We start from the raw sequence: 23408 nt of genomic DNA on the forward strand, positions 1-23408 counted from the left end.
ATGAAGGTATGGGGGAGGTATAACAACACTGCATGCCCAAATCCCACAGATACTCACTGAACTGCCCTTCCATTAGCTGCCCTTCTGGTTTCATCTCCAATTGTGCTTCCTGTCCTACATGATGGCCATGAACAGCTATTCAAAATCCTGCCCCCCGCCCTCCCCGACCCACACACCATGGACGCTCATGGAGCTCTGCCTCTCTACCTATTATTTCCTCTTCCCAGAATGCCCTTCCTCTGTGGCTGGTCAGCCTCTGCTGAACCTTGAAACTCAGCATGGTGTTCCCTGCTCTGTGAAGCATTTCCCTGGCTTTCTCAGCCTCTCTGCTGCTCTTATTCCACTGCATCAAGATTACTTGATTATCCAGTTACTTTCTTAAGAGATGCTTTCATGCTCATCTTTATATCCCCAAGGTCTGGCATATCACAATTGTTTAATTTATTAAGTGCTTAATAATGTCGGCTGTATGCATCAACTAAGCTGTCCACCAATTATTCCTCATTTGTTAGTCCAGTGTTTACATTTCATCCTGTGGTAATATATAATCCAAATTACAATCTAGTTGATGATAAAAATGGCATCTCAACTTAGTGGAGATGGATTTTTCAGTAAATGTTGGGATAACTGGGAAGCCATCTGAATAACAAAGCTGGATTCATCTCTCAGATCACAGACCTCGAATGGATCAAAGATTTAAGAAAAACAAACAGTACTAGAAGAAAACATGTAACCATGGGATAGGAAAGGCCTAACACTTTGAAATCCCAAAGCTATACCAGAAAAGCTTAGCCGAGTGCAATGGCTCACGCCTGTAATCCCAGCACTTTGGGAGGCCAAGGCGGGTGGATTATCTGAGGTCAGGAATTCGAGACCAGCCTGACCAACATGGAGAAACCCCATCTCTGCTAAAGATACAAAATTAGCCAGGTGTGGTGGCGCATGCCTGTAATCCCAGCTACTCAGGAGGCTGAGGCAGGAGAATCGCTTGAACCCGGGAGGCGGAGGTTACGCTGAGCCGAGATTGCGCCATTAGACTCCAGCCTGGGCAACAAAAGCAAAACTCCGTCTCAAAAAAAAGAAAAGAACAGAATAAAGAAAATCTTGATAAATTTGATTACCTAAAAACTGGAAACTTCTGCAAAGGAAACAAATAGACGAACAAAATACCCCACTACGACCACCAACAAAGTCAACCTATAAACTAGGAAAATTGTAGAGCTGGAAATAATTATTAAAATGGGCCAAGGTATGAAGACAGCTTACAAAAAAAATATAAAGGGCTTTTAACACATAGGAAAATATGTTCAACTGTACTTAGAAGATAAACGTAAATTCAAACTACTTTAGATAACCATCTTTCACCCATCAGATTGGCAAAAATTCAAACGTCTGAGTATGCAATCTGTCAACAGGGCCACAGAGAAACAAGTCTGTGGAAGTCAAAAAGATGGCAAAACCCTGAGAACAGCAATCGGCAGACCCGTCACAGATACAAACGTGTCTCCCCTGGTTCCAGCAATCCCGTCTGGGAATATATCCTCCAGACATACCTGCAGCCAGGTGAAATGCTCTATGTCCCTGTTGGTCACCGCAGCACTATGTTTGATGGCAAAGGACAGAAGACAATCCAAATGTCCGTCAGCATGGGACGGGTTAAATAAATTATGGTACATCTATGTAATGGAATACTACCAAGCTATAAGACAACGATGAGAGAGGTCTCTACGATTTCATCTGGAAATAGCTCTCAGCTAGATAGTTAAGTGAAGGAAGGCACATAATTGTTCTATAGTATGCAAAGTATAGCTTTTTCAACATGAGGTAAATAAGTATTTTTGTTATTTAACTTGTTGAAAATTATTTGCTTAAAACAAACATACTGCAGAAGGATACATATAAAACTATCAAGGGGCTGCTTATTTGTGCAGAAGCAGGAAATGAGAGGATAGAAACAGAGAAGAGGGGAGATTTTTTCACTGTATACTTTTTATATTCTTCCACTTTGAACTATATGAATGTATTCCCTATTGAAAACATTTTAATTCTGCATAAACTTTACATTCTAATTGTTCCTATACTTCATCTCAGCTTGAGAAAAGGCAAGTTAGATAATGTGGAAATCATCTAGCTCCTACAGTTCAAAGATTTACTGAATACCTACTATGTGCCTAGGCAAATATATACTGTGTAGTGTCAGGAAGAAAACAAAATGTATGAGACAGTTTTTCACCATAGATACCTATAATATTGCTGGGGATGTAAGATGCAAATATACAGAGACAGACGGAGGGAAACATACACAGATGCACACTTACAAGATGGTGCATAACAGGGGCTAATTTGGCAATACAGCCAGAAAATGTCAAAGAAGTGAGCTCATCTCATCACGGCAGGATGTTCCAAGGGTGATGGGCCTGAAGCCTGAGTAGGCTTTGGGAAGCTAGACAGGCAAGGCAGCACACGACATAGCAACCCAACAGTCTGGATACCAAGGTAGTCTTAGCCTCAGGCCTCAGCTAACAGGCACAGCTCTAAAACTGTTAAACATTAATGATTCATCATTCTACAGATCACCAGGGGATGGAGGAGTGGGGTGAGAGCCAGGGTAGAAATCAGAGTTTTGGTTCACCTTGAAATACCGCAGATTGTAAAGATTCTCTAGATTTGACTGGGACATAACGAATTAGAATGCAGATAAAGATAGGAAATAACCATATGTTAGGTAATTGGAGAAATGTGTGGTCTAAGAACTATATATATCTTGATCAAAATGAGCTATAATAATCACCTACTTTCAGCTTCAATCTTTTCACTTGGAGAGTAGAGCGAGAAAGAGGATATTTCTTTAATAACAGTAAATTTGCCTAAGTATTAACAGTCCACTGAAATATATTTTGACTGTCAGCAAGGCTTATTCCAGTCCAGGAAAAGGCAGATTTTTTTCCCTGGGCTTTGAAACCAGACACATAAGTTTCATTCTCCATACACACACCTCTATCCCCACTCCTCCCCTACCAAACCCCTGTTCTTGCCATGTGATCTGGGGTGAGTTATTTAAGCTTTCTCATTAAGCATCAATTTCCTAATCTTTAAAAAGAGAAATAATAACACTGACCCTTAAACATCATCATGAAATTTAAATTAGATTATGCATATAAAATGCTTAGCACAGTGCCTGACATGCAGAAGCTGCATGGACAACGTTTGTTTCTTAATATCACTGAAAACTCGAACAATGAAAACCTTATGGATTTTTAAAATGTTAAGAAGTTGCTTAGCACAAAATCCTAAGCAGTTGCTGAGTCGCTGACCTTCTTATTTTCTACAGGGTCAGACTGGTCAGAAGCCCAAAACGTAATTAAATACGTACAGGGTCAGCCATTAAATATCAAGATTGTGGGGAAAACACACACACACACACACACACACACACTTCTAATTCTGAGTAGAAATGAGGACTCATCAGAAATCAGAGAGGAAGACAGCTCTGGCAATAGACACCTTTGCCTGTAGCAGTATCACCATGAATGGCAATAAATCAAGAAATTCACCCAAGAGCAAAATTATTCCATGGTGAATGTCCAACCCCATGATCATTATTTAATGGTTGGCTGTCATCTGAATTTACAAGCAGTAAATCTGAGTCAAAAAGCCTTTAATTTTCCATTAACTGGGGATTCTCACAGTGTAATTCACATCCATGCCTCCTTTCAGGATAAACATGAACAAAAAAGTCTTACCCTTGGTAAATCCCACAGGTAATCAGTCATTACAAGCACAAGTGAGAAAGGCAGCAAATTGCAGCCACTATAAACGAGCAGGCTGTGTTTCCAAAAGGCAGCCTGTCTACAATCTCCAGGTTTTGTTTCAAAATTATGCTTGCACGTCATAAAAGCCTATCTTCGCTATTAATTTAAAATATTAACAGAGTCTGAGAAACAACATGGTAGATTTTTGTTCCAAATATTTACTTCAATGGGGGTGCCTAGAAACACCAAGTGTGCCATCTGTGGGAAATTCTGAGTCAAGAGCAAGTTTCTTCATCCTTTGCTTAGGAGAATTATCCCTCACACAGCCATCGGTGCTCATCTGGCTACTCCTTATGTCCCCTCGCTTCGTAAGCACCTGGCTGATGATGGGGGTGACAGCAAAAAAGAGTGTGGGAGCGGGTGAGACCAAGTGCTAATGCTCACAGCCTGTCCAGATATCTGCACACAATCACACAGGCCTCTTGGTCTTTCCCTACATTCTCATTGAATGATTCCTAAATTTCCCAAGTTTGCAAAGAGAAGACAAAACACACATACTCTTTGGATCTACTGGCCAAAACCGCCATTTAGGAAAGGAGAGCATTCTTGGAAAAGGAGAGGAATCATTAGAAAGAATCTGTCCAACCAAGGTAAACGGGCAACAAGCCTGGGAGATAGAAGCCAAGTGCGAGAAAGCTTAGAGCAAGAAGCACTGGACCATCTACAGGCCCAGTACCAGTCCAGTACTATGGACAATGTAGGGAGTGGTTAAGAGCACACTTTCTCAAGTCAACTGCCTGAGTTCAAATCTGGGCTCCACCACTTGCAAACTGTGTAACCTAGAAAATGTAGGTATCTTCCTTTCTAAAGTTTAATATTACCTACTTCATTGGGTTGCTGGAGAAAGATATGAGAAGAGACACATAAAGCATATGTCATAAAGTATGCAATAAATACCATCATTAATAAATAAAATGAGGTCTTCAAGCCTCATTATAGGTGAATGGTTGTTAAGTGGTCCCTGAATGAACTATATGGCCATTTTGGTCCTTGGTATCTTAAGTAGTCACAGTCTTAAGGCTTCCTTAACTTTAAAAGATAGTCATCCTAATTACTAAAAAACCACTTGCTTCAGAGAAAAAAAAATGCACTTAAAATATGATTTCACATTTTCAGAAACCCACCTGTTACAGAAAGCAAAGTTCCCTATAAATTAATCCAACCTACATGGTTTACCAAAAAGAAATAATTAGTTTAAATAATGCAAAGTTTCCCTTAATACTTGCAATAAACAAAGTTCCAAATAGAAAAGATCAGCTGGTCCTAAAAACCTCTTAAGACATGTATCAAAAGTTTGTAATTGCTGAACTAGCATTAAAAGGAGGCAAGGGAGGAAAGGGGGTATAAGAACTCAAATAGACATTTGAGATAACCACTTCTACTGTAGAAAATTTTTCTGATGTGAAAAATTTCTGAGCACCAACTAATTGTAACAACATTCAAATGACATTTACTTTGAAACATATTTTCCTCACTTCCTTGAATTCCTTCATAGCAAGGAGGAAAAAAAGATACTATATTTCAGGAAAAAATAGCCCAAGGGAAACAGAAAAATCTAACAAGTCTGGAAATGTATTTTGAAGAACAAATTTAACCAACTAAAATCATTGGATTGTATTTCTTCTATTCCTCTAAAAAAAAATTGTGCCATATCTAAATATGTGAAAGCTAAGGATAAAAATCCTTTTCCTCTAAAAGCAAATATACTTCAAAATCAACAAAAAGAAACAGCAGAACAATTTTTAAAATAGTATATTAAAATTAGTTGGAATTTCACTTTCCTGACAGTCAACATCTGAATAAAATGTGAACCGTTTCTTAAATGAATCTATTCCAGTATTTTGCTTAATAGCTTCATATTGACCTAATTTGCATTGCTTTGTTTTTGTTTTTTAGTTGTCTATTCTTTCAAGCTTAAACAGACCTAAAGTAGAATTAAAACTGGGAAATTTTCCAAGTTCATTTCCATGATTAGCTTTTCAAATTTGTTCTAGCTCTCTCTACTTTTCCAAATTCCTGTTTTCATTCAGAAATACAGTTTCAATATTAAGTAACCAGGCATAGAAAATTTCTTCCTCAAATTTCATCTTCAAATCTTTAATATATCTTAAACATTTCTCACTAACTTTATACCAATACCCTCTCAAATGGCAATATAAATGCATGCAAATGTGTGTGCAAATGAAAAATTGTGGTTCTTCCAGAGACGATGTCTCTAGCCTGCTTCTAAACACTGTCCTGAATCTATGAGTATGCATGCAAATGCCAGATCTCTGAAAAACTGTCACAAGCAAATGTATATATTTCATTTCCTACAAATAGTGAGAAACAAAACTTGACATTTTTCGCTTTTTTTCCCCCATCATTTTCAACTCCTCCATCCCCCAATCATCGAACTCCCCTCCCTCCACGCTCCCCACCCCCTTGCCAATAAATCCTGATTCTTCTTTAACAGTTAATTCAACTGCTCTAGAATCCCTAGTCAATCTCCAGGGCAAACTTGAAGGTCCCAACTCAACTGAAAGAACTGTCCTTGTGCATTTGACCCCCTTATCGCACACCACCCTTCTCTCGCCACTTCCCACAGATCCACCCAGAATGTCAAGTGTGATTTCAAAACCTTCCACCTTCTCCGCTTTGCATCCTCCATCCACACCATTTGCTTGGGGGCCTTGCAATTCCAAGTACCAAGACTCCTTTTGGATGCTTTATTGTGAAAACATGAAAGACTTTCTGCTGACAAAGCTCAATTCGCTGCATTTCTCATGCTTTGGAACTACGCAATTTTAGAGCTAGATGGAATCTCAGACATTAGTCTAGTCCTTTCCCTGTATAGATCTAAAGTCTACAGCTCCCAAAAGGTAAATGAATCATACAAAACTCGGACCCAAATTATAAATCTCATCCAAGACTCAACTCAGAAAACACCTGATTAGAGATTCAGCCCCTCCAGCTGGGCCTTCACAATTAAAGAAGGACCTCATCATCCAAAATAGTATCTGACCCAGGGCAGACTTTAAAATAGTTGCTAGAAAGGAAGAAAGCTGATAACGGTTACATATTTTTATCTTTATTCTTACCCAAAACTTCAATTTAACCACTTATCATCATCAAATAAACACACAACACACTCCTTTGAAAGTAGGGCAATTGTGGGTTATATTCCTAGAATTACAGATCCCCAAAGAAAATAATTTTATTTTATATATATATAAATATAGAGACCGTTAAATATATTTATATGTATATAAATACAAATAAATATATAAATATAAATATATATATATTTATATATATATAAATATAGAAACCGTTAAATGCTGAATTGCCACTTTAATAGAGAAAAAATCTGAAAACAAGGAATAAAAAGAAATTTTCTTAATTAGGCTACAAACCAAAAAATTACAGTAACCATCATATTTAAATCATATTTAATGTTTTAAAAATTAGCTTCATTCCTTTTAATATTAGAAACAAGAATTCCACTACCACTGTTTACTGGAAGCACTAGTCAACAAAATAGGACTAGAAAATAATCACTGTAGATGTGACTGCTTTATTTAAAAACAAAAAAAAAGAGTTTCACAATGTTGCCAGATACATGAATTTAGAAAAACCAATAGCATTCCTTCATATCAACGATAACCAATCAGAAAATAGAAAATAAGATATCATTCACAATAGCAATAAAAACTATGATGTACAAGTATTAACCAAACAGGGAGTATACGAGACCTTTACTTTATAGAGAAAAAAAAAATTAATCCATGAAAAGAAATCAATGCAGAATTGAGAAAATGGAAATACACATATCAGGTAAATGGATGGGACAACTTAATGTTGTAAAGATGTCAGTTCTTCCTAATCTGCTTTATAATTATTGTAATAAAAATTCCAGGATTTTTTGAGCAACTCAACAAATTATTCTAATATGTAAATAGAAGAATAGAGTTTCATGAAAGGTCAAGTTAATTTTGAAAAGGAGAGCAAAAGGGAAGAACTCACCCAACCAGATACAAATATTAACAAAGCTACAATGGAAATACACACACATACAAACACATACCTATATGTGCACATTACGGTCTAAATATTTGTGTCCCCTCCCCCGTAAAAAAGCTCATATATTGTGGCCGGGCACGGAGGCTCAAGCCTGTAATCCCAGCACTTTGGGAGGCTGAAGAGGGTGGATCATGAGGTCAGGAGATCAAGACCATCCTGACTAACACGGTGAAACCCCATCTCTACTAAAAACACAAAAAAATAGTCATGTGTGGTGGCGGGCGCCTGTAGTCCCAGCTACTTGGGATGCTGAGACAGGAGAATGGCGTGAACCCAGGAGGCGGAGCTTGCAGTGAGCCAAGATTGTGCCACTGTACTCCAGCCTGGGTGACAGAGCAAGACTCCATCAAAAAAAAAAAAAAAAAAAAAAAAAAAAAACTCATATATCATATATTGAAATCCTAACCCCAAAGTGATGCTATTAGGTGGTAGGGCCTTGGAAGGTGATGAGGACATGAGGATTCACTGCCTCACTTGAGGTAATTCACTCAGCTGTCTTCAACTGAGGTCCAAAAAAGTCACCACAACTCTCTATGGAACACCACAACCAGGAGCTGAGTTAGCATCTTGGAAAAAAATTACTTTTTAATATCAAAGGCCAACATAGCACACTAATTCTCAGGTATTTAAACAATAAGCTCATTAGGGCTAAACCACATGGAGCTAAATACTTTTAATTGTTTATATGGTTTTTAATTATTCCTAATAACAGGAGTAACGTTTGATGGGCAGTATGTATATAGATGTAAAAACAAAATGTAGACTACGCCACGCATAGCACTTAACGTGCATTACTCAGGAGTCACCTGTCTCCACGGCTTACTGCTTCTCCTCGAGGATGGCCTTTCCCAGGCCAGAGACGGTATCTAACCAGCCATGATGTATTCTGTTGAATTTGATACAGGGCCTCACCTTGCAAAAGCTATGAATGTGGTAAACAAAGAGCAATAAATCCCCCCAACCTCAACTTTTATCACTGGTTAAACCACTGCCTCTTCCCTGAAAACCTAATTTTAAAAATATCAACACTGGTTCATTACTGTCTCTTCTCCTTTTCCAAATAGGCAGAAGAGTCTGGAAAAGACATACATACCACCACACTTACCATACATAAACATGAAATGTCCAAAAAGCAACCTGGCACACCACCAACCAACTCGCATTATTCAGAGATTCAGCAAGTATTTAATAAACATCTGCTATGTGCCAGGCACTGCTCTCAGGAACGAAGTACAACAATGAGCAAAACAAATACTCCTGCCCTCGTGGAAATGGCATCCTGGTGACAGAAAGAGGTCCTCCCCACCCACCACCCCCTAAAAAGGTAAATAGGTAAAATATGAAGCAGGGATAGAAAAAAAGAAAACAAACTTGAGGCGGCTTTCCAATTTTAGACAGGTGGCCAGAGAAGGCTTCATGAGAAGGTAACATTTGATTAAAGACATCAATGAAGTAAAGGAGTGAGTCAAGCCATCTGGGTAAGAGCATTCTACATAGAATCTCAACAGAGCACAAAAGCCCTGGGGTGAGAGTTCATTTGGCGTGTTTCAGCAAGATGGACAGTGGCAGAGGTGGGAGTAAGCAAAGCACAGAGCAATATAGATAAGGGATGGGAGAGACTAGTTCCTGAATTAGAAATTACAGACAGCTGCCAGGCAAGCCAGACGCCTGGTACCACCTAAGGCTGACGCAGACACGGAGAATGACAAGCAGATTAGAAGAATGGGTTTCAATAAGCTTTCTCCTCAGGGTCATACTCAGGTATTAAATTGTTATTTGCATACAATTTACTTATGTCTACACGGAATGGATCATTTCGACCGGATAATTTTCATCGTAAAATTGTATTACTACTGCCCTGAAGATGGGCATTTCATGATTTATTCTATGCTCTATTTCTTCTCATGTCTCATTGTCATCGACCCGACGATACTTTATGCCAGAAATGAATCACAGAACAAAAGGCAAGTGCGTGCTGAGGAATTCTATAAATGATCACTCAGGAACATGGGGGCAAGGGCTCCTATTTTATGTTTAAACATCTGTCTCCTACCAGTGGGTCAAGCCAGCCATGGGATGAGAAGTCCGATGTCATTCTAACAACATTTCAAGAAGCAAATTTGATTTTTCTTGAAATCAATAACTAATCTCTGACAGAGCAACTCCTGTCTACTAAGAGATCGTTATCTCCTTCCCAAATGCTCAGGCACAAAAATGCCAAGCTCAAAAGGGCACGCCTACTTGTGTTTCAAAATGTTTCATGCTAAAAAAATTAAATCACGACATCATCAACATGCCCAAGCGGCGTGCAGACTCCTACAGGAGCTGTGGAACAAATCCCACTAATTACTATTCCAAGCTTGGTACTGCTGATGAAGTTAAGATCAAAATGCGAGTTTTGCTAATAACACAGGAAGTCTGGCTAGATGGCACCTTACTAACTCACCTATGGTGATAGCCACAGGAGGCTACAGAAACCTTATAACCCGTGGCTCCATGAGGTAATTTTCCTAAAAGCATTGTATTTGGCCAGAATCTTAGAAGGTCTTGATATTTGGCTTCCTCTTTTCTCCTGTGCTTTTTATAAGTATGGAACACATACACAGGTGTCTTATATACGTAGATTTAATCTCTCCCTAATTCTCAGTAAGGCACTTTTGCCAAAGCAGAAATAAACTGCAGGCTCACAGGCTTATGCTAACAGTAAGCTAGGCTTTTTTTTTTTTTTTGGAAATGGAGTTTCACTCTTGTTGCCCAGGCTGGAGTGCAATGGCGCGATCTCGGCTCACCGCAACCTCTGCCTCCCAGGTTCAAGCGATTTTCCTGCCTCAGCCTCCTGTGTAGCTGGGATTACAGGCACGCACCACCACGCCCGGCTCATTTTGTATTTTTAGTAGAGACGGGGTTTCTCCATGTTGGTCAGGCTGATCTCCAATTCCCAACCTCAGGGGATCCACCTGCCTTGGCCTCCCAATGTGTTGGGATTACAGGTATGAGCCACCGCACCTGGCCTAGGCTTATTTTCAAAACACAAATACGTTTAGATCCTGTCTTGAACTTTTAAGAATCCTGAATCCAGACATAGGACCTGAGTAAACAGAGCCAACAAGATTCACTTACTTATTTTTATTTATTTATTTTTCTACTAATTTCTGAAGCACAAAGGAAAGCACCTGACTCGCTCTCAGATCTCTCCATTTTTACCAACGATTTCAAGACAGGGAATCGTTAGCAGTATTTGTGGTTCAGGCACTAGGCTGCTGTCATTCCAGTCACTGAAATCTGCAGAGCTGGGCCAGCGAATAAGAGCCTGAAGGACTGCCCAAGGGCGCCAGGATTTCCACGCAGAAAGTGTGTGGATGGAGCCGTTCGAAACAACCCAGGAGAGGGTTAGGCCATTTTAAATGAGAAGATATCTGTGTTGCCCCGTCTCAGGATTTCAGGTAGCAGAGTTAGAAAAGCTGTCGTAGATGCTTTCATGTCCTCAGTTTAACCAACTAATTGGATGTCCCACCACATTTCTTCCAAAACCTACTGGCTGATGCATTCTAGTGCTGACCGTGTAAGGCTCAAAGCCTTTCGCTGGTTATGCCTGCACACTGCCCCCACCAGCTGAGCTGGGTATTTACAAACAGCCAACAGTATTTAGTCCCTACTCTATTTCTGCTGCTGTACTTATTACTTTAATTACACAATTTAAATAATAAACCAATAAAAGTATGAAAATAATTGTCTTTATGAAACTAAGATGTATGATTTGAAAAATATCAATAAAAGTGAGTTGCTAAAAACAGCCATTGAATTAGGTACAGGCATGACAACTAAAAAAGAATAAAAACTATTTCTAAAAATCTAGACGTGTTCTGTGATCAGGCTGCCCTATTCTTTAAACAAATCAAAACAGGAATTATAAGTAATACATAATAGATACGCTTTACACCAGGGAGATGATGCAGAAACTCTAGCAGCAAGCCCACGCCTGATGAATGGACCTTGGAACTTTATCCAAAGACTGGTGGGTAAAGATTCTAAGTTAAAATGACACACACACTTAAGGTCTGTATACATAATGGTTGATGATTTCGCTGTTTTGATTAAGGAATGATGTCTCCATATCACCTTAGCTAAGACTTAGGACTTCTCTTGAAGTATCTCAGCCCTATAATCATAGAACCCTGGAGTGTCCCTAATGTGTGAGCTCTAAAAATGCAGTTTCCATCAATTCACCAGTGCATATACTGGCTCAGCAAGAAGCTCCAGGCTCATTACAGAAGCAGCATTGGCTAACAGGTGTCAATACCTGAGCAAGTTGGCTCTGTGTTAATACTCCGGGGACAGAGTGATCCTCACAGGAAATGCAAAAGAAAAGTTGCTGGGCTTTACATAACACACAAAAGCTCCTACTACAACTCCTACTATGGCTTCCGAGCCAGCACGCCACTGTCATAACAGACTTTAGAGCACATGAAGAAGAAAATTAAACTCTTATCACTCCTTGCATGATAGTACATGAGACTTTTTTCTCATTTCTTCCTGTCCCCAGAGACTCTGCTACCTGCTGAAGAGTCCAAATTATTCATTTTTTAAGAGTTTCATCTTGTGTTAAAATCTAATTGGATTCTTACAGCTTTAACAGACTTAGTGGCTTTAAGTCTAACGGATCAACTGGCCTAATTCCATCAAAATTGATATGGGAAGAGCAAAAGAGAAGTGATGGGGTTGGGGACAAAAACATGACCTTCACCGACAGCCAGGCTGAGAATACGTTCCATAATAGAACGCTATCATTTTGGGATATTCCTAAAACCTTGATTTAGGTTTAGATATAGGAGGTGGCTATAAGCGGCGACAAAAAGATGAAAAAAATGTGGAAATTACACATACTGGACACATGTGTGTCCTGCCTTACACCCTCTCAATCCACATTTTAACTCCTGGCTGCTGAGCCAACTACTGGCACACAGACAGCATGAGGACTCGGCTGTGCTATTTACCTCCTACCTTCTGACCTGGGACTCTTCTACAGAAGCCTGTTTGGAAAGTCCACAGCAACTGTTCAGCCAAGTACAAGTGCAAATCTAGGCATGCAAGAGAGAGTTAACCCCACCCACCTCCCACCATGGGGCAGCCCTTGATCAATGGGAGATGGGAACCAGGAGATAATAATCCCATTACCTGTGTCTGGGGTGGAGAATTCTGAAGCATATTCTATGTGGTTCCTACAAGGGTTGCCAGTGGGATTCAGCTTAAATTGCCCACAGCTGTAATCAGCACAACAGCACACCTCCTGGGTTTGTCTCTTTCCACATTTTGTTTCTCTTGCTCTCCTTATTCTACTCTTCCGGGATCACATTCCTGCACCCAAACCTTCATCCCTGAGGCTCTGCCTTCTGGGAGAACCCATCTAAAACAATAAATACCCATTGTTTCAGAGTGCTAGACAGTGGCAAAATGGTATGTTTGCTTTAATCTGACACCTCTGATCATTGTTGGCCCTCCTTCCTTTTCTTTCCTGCCCCAATTTATTCTAAAGGCTAAAGTTCCAGTTGGCATAACAGCAAAGTTCCTTTCCTCCTCAAGTCTATCAAGAGCTACGTTGAGGAATACAGAGATACATTTCCAGACAAAGGACTAATCTAGACACTGTAAATAGAGCATATCTGATCATAAGTTCATGATTGGGTATCTCCAAGACATATACTCTGTGCTCAGGGAGTCACATGTGAACTGCTCCACAGTCACTGGTGGCCCTGGACCATGAGTTCTAGATCAAACACAGGCAGCAGCCATGAGTGCAGATGCTCTGAGCAGAGAGAGGGCAGATGAGGCAAGGGACAGGGACGCTAGGGTCTGGGGCTACATGACAAAGATCTGCTGTTGAGCAGAGCAGTATAAAGATGGTTTTTCCCCATGAGCAACTATAATAAGATGGCTGAGATTCTAACATTTCACACCGTAGGGACAAGATGCTGAACTAGGATTCCTGTAACAAAGCACCAGTCAGGCAAAAGGAGACCCATGTATTATCTTTGGGATTGTGACTTAAATCATTATAATGCAGAGAATTGCTTAGCAGCAAGCAAAATGTGTTGGTTCCAACCGTGAACTGCCATGATCCAAGTAAACTGGCTCAGCCTGTATATTTGACGACCCAAAGAGTGAGGAATAAGATTAATGCCTTACAAAAAACAATTAAAAACAGACTCAAATACATATACCCAAATTTTTATAGCAGCCCTATTCACAATAGTCAAAAGGCAGAAATAACTCAAATTTTCATCAACTGATAAATTGATAAGTAAAATGTGACACATCTATACAATGGAACAATATTCATCCATAAAAAGGAATGAAGTATTGATACATGCCATATTGTTGTTGAAACTCAAAAACATCATGATAAAGAATAAGATGTCAGACACAAAAAGTCACATATGATTTCATTCACATGAAATAGTTAGAATAGTAAATCCATAGAAACAGAAAGCAGACTGGTTGTTGTCAAGGGCTCAGGGAAGAGAAATGGGGAGTAGTTACAAATAGGCACAGGGTTTTATTTTGTGGTAGCAAAAATTGTTTTGGAACTACATAGAAGTGGTGGCTGTACAACATAATGAATGTACCAAACATCATTTAATTGTCCTCTTTAAAAATTGATTAATTTGGGCCAGGTACAGTGGCTCACTTTGGGAGGCCGAGGCAGGAGGATCACTATTGGCCAGGAGTTCAAACCCAGCCTGGGCAACATAGCAAGACCCCATCTCTACAAAAAAATGTTTTTTAAAAAAATTAGCTAGTCGAGGTGGTGCACACCTGCAACCCCAGCTCTTTGGGAGGCTGAGGCAGGAGAATCACTTGAGCCCAGGAGGTCAAAGCTGCAGTAAGCCGTGTTTGTGCCACTGCACTCCAACCTGGGTGACAGAGCAAGACCCTATCTCAATAAAATAAATAAAATAGTTAATTTTATGTCATATGATTTTCACATTAATTTTTTTTAAACGAAAATAAAAACGAACACCTTAAGGATCCAGGAACCCTCCACCAGCAATTCTAATGCTGTCTGTCTGCCTGCCTCCATTTTCTCCTGCTCACCCTGAAAGGGCTTCTCTTTATTCCACAAGGTATGTGGAACATACAGAATATTTTACAATAAAGCTGCTCTTATTTCTCCTTCATGTAGGCAGAACTGTATACCCAGGGCAACTGGATAAAAACTGAGAGAGACCAGAAGCAATGGCTCAAAATTACTTACTAAAGTAGGAAGCGAATCCACCAATAGAAGAGATTCCAAATTGTTAAAGTGGTTGTTTTAGAGAGATGAGACCAGGATCTTCTTTCCTCTATTTTCCACTTTTTTTTTTTTTTTTTTTTTTTTGAGATGGAGTCTTGCTCTGTCGCCCAGGCTAGAGTGCAGTGGCCGGATCTCAGCTCACTGCAAGCTCCGCCTCCTGGGTTCACGCCATTCTCCTGCCTCAGCCTCCTGAGTAGCTGGGACTACAGGCACCCGCCACCACGCCCAGCTAATTTTTTGTATTTTTTAGTAGAGACAGGGTTTCACCGTGTTAGCCAGGATGGTCTCGATCTCCTGACCTTGTGATCCGCCCGTCTCGGCCTCCCAAAGTGCTGGGATTACAGGCTTGAGCCACCGCACCCGGCCTATTTTCACATTTTATTATGTGCAATTATAGTGCTTTTATAATAAGAAAAAAGTTAAACTAATACATTCTGTTATTCCTCAATTTCCTTATAACATTGACTGTTTATTACACACAGAGCAGAATTCAGTAAGAAGCAGTTCTGTCTCAGACTTCACCAAGAGGAGCTGCAAAGCATGAGTCCCACACAGCACACATTAAAAAGAGAAAAAAGGCATAAAGTAGTCACTCCACCAAGTCCAGATTTGAAAATCTCTACTGTTCTGCACGACCCAGAGAAGGAGCAATATGGGCAAACTGATGCTTTTCAGAGATTCCCAAAACCTGTCACTTACAGCAGGGCGGGCTCTTTTCTATCCAAGGATTGCTACCATTTCAAGTTTCTTTGGCTCACCTGTGCATTACTTATTTGACTTCAAGAGGAATCCTGCACAACTGTGGTCAAGGCATTGAAAAGATGAGATATGTGCTTTACAAAATGCAAATCTGAAATAACTGAACCATGACAAAATTTTAAAATAGCTGTTTTTAAAATTTATGTTTCTTTTGAGACAGGGTCTCGCTCTGTCACCCAGGATGGAGTGCAGCAGCACCATCTCTGCTCACTGCAACCTCTGCCTCCCAGGCTCAAGCAATCCTCCTGCCTCAGCCTCCCGAGTGGCTGGGACCACAGGCATATGCCACCACACTACACTAATTTTTTAATTTTTTGTAGACACAAGGTCTCACTATATTGCCCAGGTTGGTCTCAAGCTCCTGGGCTCCAGCGATCCTCCACCTTGGCCTCCCCAAAGTGCTGAGATTACAGGCGTCAGCCATTGCATCTGACCAGAAATGGCTATTTTAAAAATCCTATTTGGGGCCGGGCACAGTGGCTCACGCCTATAATCCCAGCACTTTGGGAGGCCAAGGGGAGTGGATCACCTGAGGTCAGGAGTTCGAGATCAGTCTGGCCAACGTGGTAAAACTCCGTCTCTAATAAAAATACAAAAAAATTAGCCGGGCCTGGTGATGAGCACCTATAATCCCAGCTACTTGGGAGGCTAAGGCTGAGGCTGAGGCTCAAGAATCGCTTGAACCCGGGAGGTGGAGGTTGCGGTGAGCTGAGATCACGCCATTGTACTCTAGCCTGGGCAACACGAACGAAACTCCATCTCAATAAATAAATAAATAAATAAATCCTATTTGGAACAATTAATCTAGTGCTAGTGGCCACATATAAACATACCACTCTCTTGACTATCCTTTGGGCAAATCCAAAGGTCTTATCCCAAATGCCCCTCTCTTTCTCTGCAGCTTCTGGTGCACCTGAGCATGCCCACCTTTCAAAGCTGGGATGAAAAACCATCCGAATTTTCCTCCTGTATCTGAGTGTACATCCTTTAGCTCATCCATGTCCTCTATATTCCTCTATCCCCCAACTATGGGTGAACCCCAAGATCCATTTTTCGTATGGACTTTCCTCTACAAAGAACTTCTTTTTTTGTGTCTTCAACTGTCACCTCTTCTCAGAAGAATCACAAATGTCCACTGTGACTCCTCAAAATAACTCAGATTTCCAATTGTCACAAATGGCTGCCACTTCGAGGATCCCCCAACCCAAGGTCTCATTCTCCCCTTTCTCGTTACATCATTTATCCACCAGGTGGTTCCCCCATCTCAGCCTCCACTCACACGTCACCTGCAATTCTCCCCATTCCTGGTTTTTTTTTTTTCTTTTTTTTAAGACAATCTCATTTTGTAGCCCAGGCTAGAGTGCAGTGGCACAATCTCAGCTCACTGCAACCTCAGTCTCCCAGGTTCAAGCGATTCTCGTGCCTCAGTCTCCCAAGAAGCTGGGATTACAGGCGGGCACCACCATACCTGGCTAATTTTTGTACTTTTACTAGAGACAGGGTTTCACCATGTTGGTCAGGCTGGTCTCAAACTCCTGACCTCAGGTGATCCACCTGAGGCCTCCCAAAGTGCTGGGATTACAGGTGTGAGTCACCAGGCCCGGCCTGTTATTTCTCTCACTGTGGTAGCAAACCTTCTCAAGTGCCCTCCTCAGAGCTGTCCTTTCCTTAAACTACTCACTGGCATTACCCCAATCCATATCTGCATTGACTCCCAATAAGTCTTTCAAAGGAGTGGTTAAGACATAGACTCCTTCACACTAAACACAGAGAGAGAAGACAGTTTGAGTCAACAAGATTTTGTCCCGTCAGGAAGTCAGAAGTGTCTCAGTGAGGGAATTTAACACGGAAAATCGGTTACGCAGAGGACGGAACAGCAGAAAGAACAGCCAAGAAGAGGAAGGCAACCTGAAGATCAGCTACGTGAGATACTGCTACACCCTCCAGGGCTGCAGGATCACGGGAAGAGGGGCTGGAAGCAGGGCCCAGAAGCTGCAGCCAACCTGCAAGACCAGACACACAGCAGGGCTGCCTATGGGACGAGGATCCTGCCGGGGGGATGCAGTCCAGAGCTCTCCCAAGGTGAGCTGAAGGACAGAAGCACGTCAGCGCCCCCTGCCTCCGAGGCTCCTGCCAGCACCTCCCTCAGGCTGAGCCTACCTGCAGCAGGGACCCTGGGAAAGGTAAAGTCACAGGTGTCACCAGTTTGTGCTATACAAGATGATGCAGAATCAGGGTTGAGTTCAGAGGACACCTGCCCTGAAGCGTTGTTGTTCCTTTGGTCCTGGACATGGTGTTGTAGGGTTCTGCATACTCTGCCATAACCCCTTGTGGTCTTTCCTTAAGTTTACGTCTTGCTGAACTGCCTTCCTTGACTCAGGCACACGTTTCACCTTCTCTTCTGCTGTCACTCTCTGCTTGTCCTGGAAGAATTTCACATCTCCCTTTCCCACTACCAGCTCCCCACAGCTTGTTCCAATAAAGACATATGGCAAGTTCAAGGTCATGGTAGAAAATGCATTGCGCGTCTCATCTCAAACATGAAGAACATGAATTCCGTTATCTGGTTCCAGTTCCACCCAGTGACGTTTTTCGTCAGTTATTTTTAAAACTCATGCTCTACTACTCTCAAGTGCCCTACTGCATTTAAAACAAAAAGTAACCAGGTTAAAGAATAACATGTTCCTAGGCCAGAGCCGCTGCTTCAACCTCTTAATTGTGTTTCTGCCCCAGAATAAATGTGGAGCAATGACTGCCTCCCATGTGCCTGCTCCCTGCTCTGACCTCTTGCTCAGGTTAAGGATTAACATAGAACAGCTGAAAAAGCATGTCTGGCCAAAAGCCGAGAATGCAAGGCCATCTAAAAGCACGGCCAATGGTCTAAAATATTGTCTGATACATTAAAATGAAATAGAAGGAAAGGTACGCCTTACTTGCTTCTCTTCTTCATTTAATCACATCCTTAATAGTGACATATACATGTCAGTGAGGAACCCTCTCCATTGCAAGTTAACAGAAAACTGACTGACAGTGGCCTAAACTTCAAGATCCCTTTCATTACTTAGCAAAAAGTTCAGAGTTGGGTGGTCTCAGGGCCAGTTTGGTGGCTCTTTCCACCTCAATCTGGCTAGCCGTGTGATTTGCTCTGTCCAAGAGACTGTGATTATAGTGACACTGTGTCAGTTCCAAGCCTAGGCTTCAAGATGCCTTTCATCTTCTGCTCCTGCTACCTCTGAAACTATGCCAAGTCACATGTGAACAGAACCAACCACCACTAGACACGTGAGGCCATCCAGGAATACAAGCTCCCCTGACCCACTTGTCAACAGATCAACTGAGCCTGCCCAGATAAGAAGAAATGTCCAGCAGAGCTATGAGCTAAATAAAGGATTGTAGTTTTAAGGCATTAAGTTTGCGAAAGTTTGTTACACAGCAATAGATAGTACGGGCAATTTGAGCATACATTTATAACATTAAAAGTTGGATAAGATCTGAGTATATCTTCAAGTCTAATCTTCCCTTTTAGTGAGAAAACTGAGGCCCAGAAAAACGGAGCAATTATCTCTAAAGCACACAGAGGCATAACTAGAAGATTCCTTCTGGTCCTGCCTGTGTGTGTTTTAGAGATAATTCTAGGTCTAGAATTCTAGGTTTCACTAGCCTTACCAAGGTCTCACTTCATACCGTAACAAGGCCTTTCCTAGGCTCAAGGGTCTACTATATAACCAAAAAAAATACCCACCAAGAGATTGCTATAACATTGTTACACGAGAGATTGGATAAGACTTATATGTATTCCACTAAATATCATGCAGCTATTTTAAATGACAGCTCCATACACATACATATATACACAAACACTGGCATGAAAAAATGTCCAAGACTGGACTGGGTACAGTGGCTCACATCTGTAATCCCAGCACTTTGGGAAGCCAAGGTAGAAGGATTTCTTGAGGCCAGGAGTTCGAGACCAGCCTAGGCAACATAGTGAGCCCCCTTCTCTACAAAAATTTAGCCAGGCGTGATGGTTCACACCTGTAATCCCAGCACTTTGGAAGACCGAGGCAGGTGGATCACCTGAGGTTGGGAGTTGGAGACCAGCCTGGCCAACACAGTAAAACCCCGTCTCTACTAAAAATTAACAAATTAGCTGGGTGTGGTGGTGCATTCCTGTAATCCCACCTACTCAGAAGGCTGAGGCAGGAGAATAATTTGAACCCAGGAGATGGAGGTTGCAGTGAGCCGACATCACACCACTGCACTCCAGCCTGGGTGACACAGCAAAACTCTGTCTCAAAAAAAAAAAAAAAAATTAAAAACTAACTGGATATGGTCACACACACCTGTAGTCCTAGCTACTCAGGAGACTGAGGCAGAAGGATCTCTTAAGCCTAGGAGTTTGAGGCTGCAGTGAGCTACAATCATACCACTGCACTCCAGCCCAGGCTACAGAGCAAGACTCCATCTCAAAAAGAAAAAGAAAGAAAAAAATTCCCAAGACCTAGTTAAGTGAAAACTACGAACAAAAAACAAAAACAATAAATCATGAGAGAAAATATAAAATATGACCCCACTTTCCCCTTTGGTTGAAAACAATATTCACATTTACTTGCCCAGAATGGTTACTCTGGAGAACAGAGTGGTGGGGCAAATAGCCAAGGGGCAGCAAAAAGCTTCCAACATGTAAAAAAGGAAACCAAATTCTACCTTATTCAAACAAATGTGAGAGAGAAATTTCACTCTCCATAGAAATGAGCAGAGGTCAGCGGCAGAGCGCTCCCAGGTAACTCTCACAACCCCCTCTGTAAATAAAGCTGGCAATTACACTATTCGTCATCATGGCATCATTATAATCATGATATTAATAGCTACTGAACCTGTCTTTGATTAAACCTCTCCAAAAGTACTAATTTACTAGCCTTGCAATGTCTCTATAAAACACGAGAAGGAAATGCTCCCTCTACTTTACAGAATAAGAAACTGAAGTACAAAAAAAAGGGAACAGCTCAAGGTCAAGGCCAACGACAGAACGATTGAAAAGAATACTCGAGTTTCTTCCATTCCTGAACTGCCCCCATTAATGTGTTGCGTCTGCATATAATTTGGTACAAGAAGTAATGAGGAAAGCATGAACAACATGACACTGGCTTCAAAACCAGACAATCAAAGCCGTTATCCAAGGTCAGTATCTAACGTTGCAAAAAAAATTTCACAAGAGAAAAGACAGATATCTTTTTCTCATTTCAAAAGCCAAGGAACGCTCTAGTAACATTCTTTTGTATTTCAAAAATCAGATTCTAAAAAAAACACTTCCTCAAGTTTAACCAGTCTGTACTATGCATCCCACTGGGGGGAGAAAATATTTATAGTTTCACACTGTACAGAAATCCCTGATGCCTTGGAAGGCTGTGTCGAGAAGTCCTAAGAGAGACATACTTCTTTCTCAGCCAGAGACATGAAGGAGAGCTGAAGAGCAAACGTGCCCCTCCAATCCCACTTCCCAGTTCAGCCCTGGCCCCTCCGTCATTTACCTTTGATGACCAATGAAGAGGAAACCGGCAAGAGCCTCTCTCCGCATCTGCCCGCAGCAGGATGAGGGAGGAGGCGGCGCTGCTGTCGGTCCACACCATGGCGGAGTGGCTACAGCCCATGAGGAGGGCCAGAAGGTGCCCAGGCCAAGGCTCTGCCAGTCCTACCCAGACCAGCACGACTCACACGAGCTGTCAAACTTCAGCCTCAAGAGAACATTCTCCTCAATCTCTTCTCCACTTTGTCAGTGCAACACAGGGCATAGGGGAATAAAACTTCCGAAAGATGTGATTTGCTTCTTCAGCAACATGCGCCAGAGGTGACAGGCAGCTCTCCTCTGATTTGTGCAGTATCCTGGCAAAGGGGGTCTCAGACTGCAAAGTTCAGAACCCCCTCCATCCTGTGACTGAGTCCGGAGATCCCTGGAGCCAGGCAGAGCGGGACTGAGAGAGCATTCTAGCTTCGCGGCTGAAACACGTCCCACTCTGCATCCCTTCCTGGGGCAGATGCCCAGGAGTCTCAAAGACATGATGGATAGGCTGCCTTGCATCTGGCAAAGAGAACAAGGCCCTTCCCAGGAGTAAAAGCTCAACGGCAGAACCTCCCCACTGGCCTTGCTTCTCTCCTTAGACACTGAAACACCATTCCCAGCAGCTGCAGGGTGAACAAAAAACTCAGGTGAAGAGCCGAACATAGGGGGATGACCTCAAGTCTCACTTCTGTCATGCCCTAGCCATGTGACCATGGAACCTCCCTGGGCCTCAGTTTCCTCATTTGCAGAAATGGAGATAAGACCTCCCCACAAGATTGCTGTGAGAATTATCAGAGGCAGGGAATTCTCAATGAGGGTGACTACGCTCCTTCCCCTCCTCCCCCGAAGCATTCAGCAAAGTCTGGAGACTTTTTTGGTTGTCATAACCGGCAGTCGGGGGCAGGCGGTGGGGGGAAGGAGGTACACTATCAGGACGCAAAGAGTACAGGGATGTTGCTGAACATCCTACAGTGACCATGACAACCGCTTCACAACAACTATTATCCAGCCAAAAATGTCAGTAGTACCAAGGTGGGAAAACCCTGGGATGAGGTGATGCACTGAAAAAAACCTATGAACGACAGTGCACTATTTACTACAATTATTATAGGAGAAAAACACATTTTTGTGACATTTGAGCAACCTACTCCTGTGGCACAAAGTTTTTTTCCTGTTTGTTTGTTTGTTTTGAGACAGGGTTTCACTCCCATCACCCAGGCTGGAGTGCAGTCGCAGGCTCTCAACACTACAACCTCCAACTCCGAGGCTCAAGCGATCCTCCTGCCTCAGCCTCCCAAGTAACTGGAACTAAGGCACATGCCACCACACCTGGTTCAATTTTCTATTTTTAGTAGAGACGGGGTTTCACCATGTTGGCCAGGCTGGTCTTGAACTCCTGACCTCAAGTGATCCACCCGCCTCGGCCTCCCTAAGTGCTGGGATTACAGGCGTGAGTCACCACGCCTGGCTTTTTTTTTTTTTTTTTTTTTTTTTTGTAGTACATGAATACATGATGAGAATCTAGGAATATAAAGGTTCTACACTATAAATTGTAAAGAAAGAGTACCAAGGACAGTGTGCCCCACACAGTAGGCAGTTTATAAATGCCTACCGCCCGATGCAATGCACTGGAGTTCATAAGGTTTTTTCACATGAAAAAGGGCTTTTTAGTCCAAAGAGGTATGCACATCTGCCAAGCAACAAGGCTTAGGAGGGATAGAAGACGCCATTAAGATAAGCTGCCAAGTAGGTGAATGAAAAATCAATATCCTGATACAGGTAATCAGGCATCAGCAACCTTTTCTAGCCCCTGACCTGGCCTAAAAAGGATTCAGAGGGAAGAAAGATTGTGAAGGCAAGTGCCAACTAATTAATGAAACACGGAGTTCCACTTCAAATGTCCCTGTATCCTAACCCCCAGTGT

At 41.9% G+C, this 23408-nt stretch overlaps 1 protein-coding gene across 7 annotated transcripts in view; it reads right to left on the reverse strand.

The window, feature by feature from the left end:
• Positions 1–23408, reverse strand: part of OSBPL10 (oxysterol binding protein like 10) — a 328443-nt gene that overhangs the window by 174611 nt on the left and 130424 nt on the right. The window lies entirely within an intron of this gene.

The sequence above is a fragment of the Chlorocebus sabaeus genome, chromosome 15 (genome assembly GCF_047675955.1).
Source record: "Chlorocebus sabaeus isolate Y175 chromosome 15, mChlSab1.0.hap1, whole genome shotgun sequence".
In the NCBI taxonomy this organism is placed as follows: domain Eukaryota; kingdom Metazoa; phylum Chordata; class Mammalia; order Primates; family Cercopithecidae; genus Chlorocebus; species Chlorocebus sabaeus.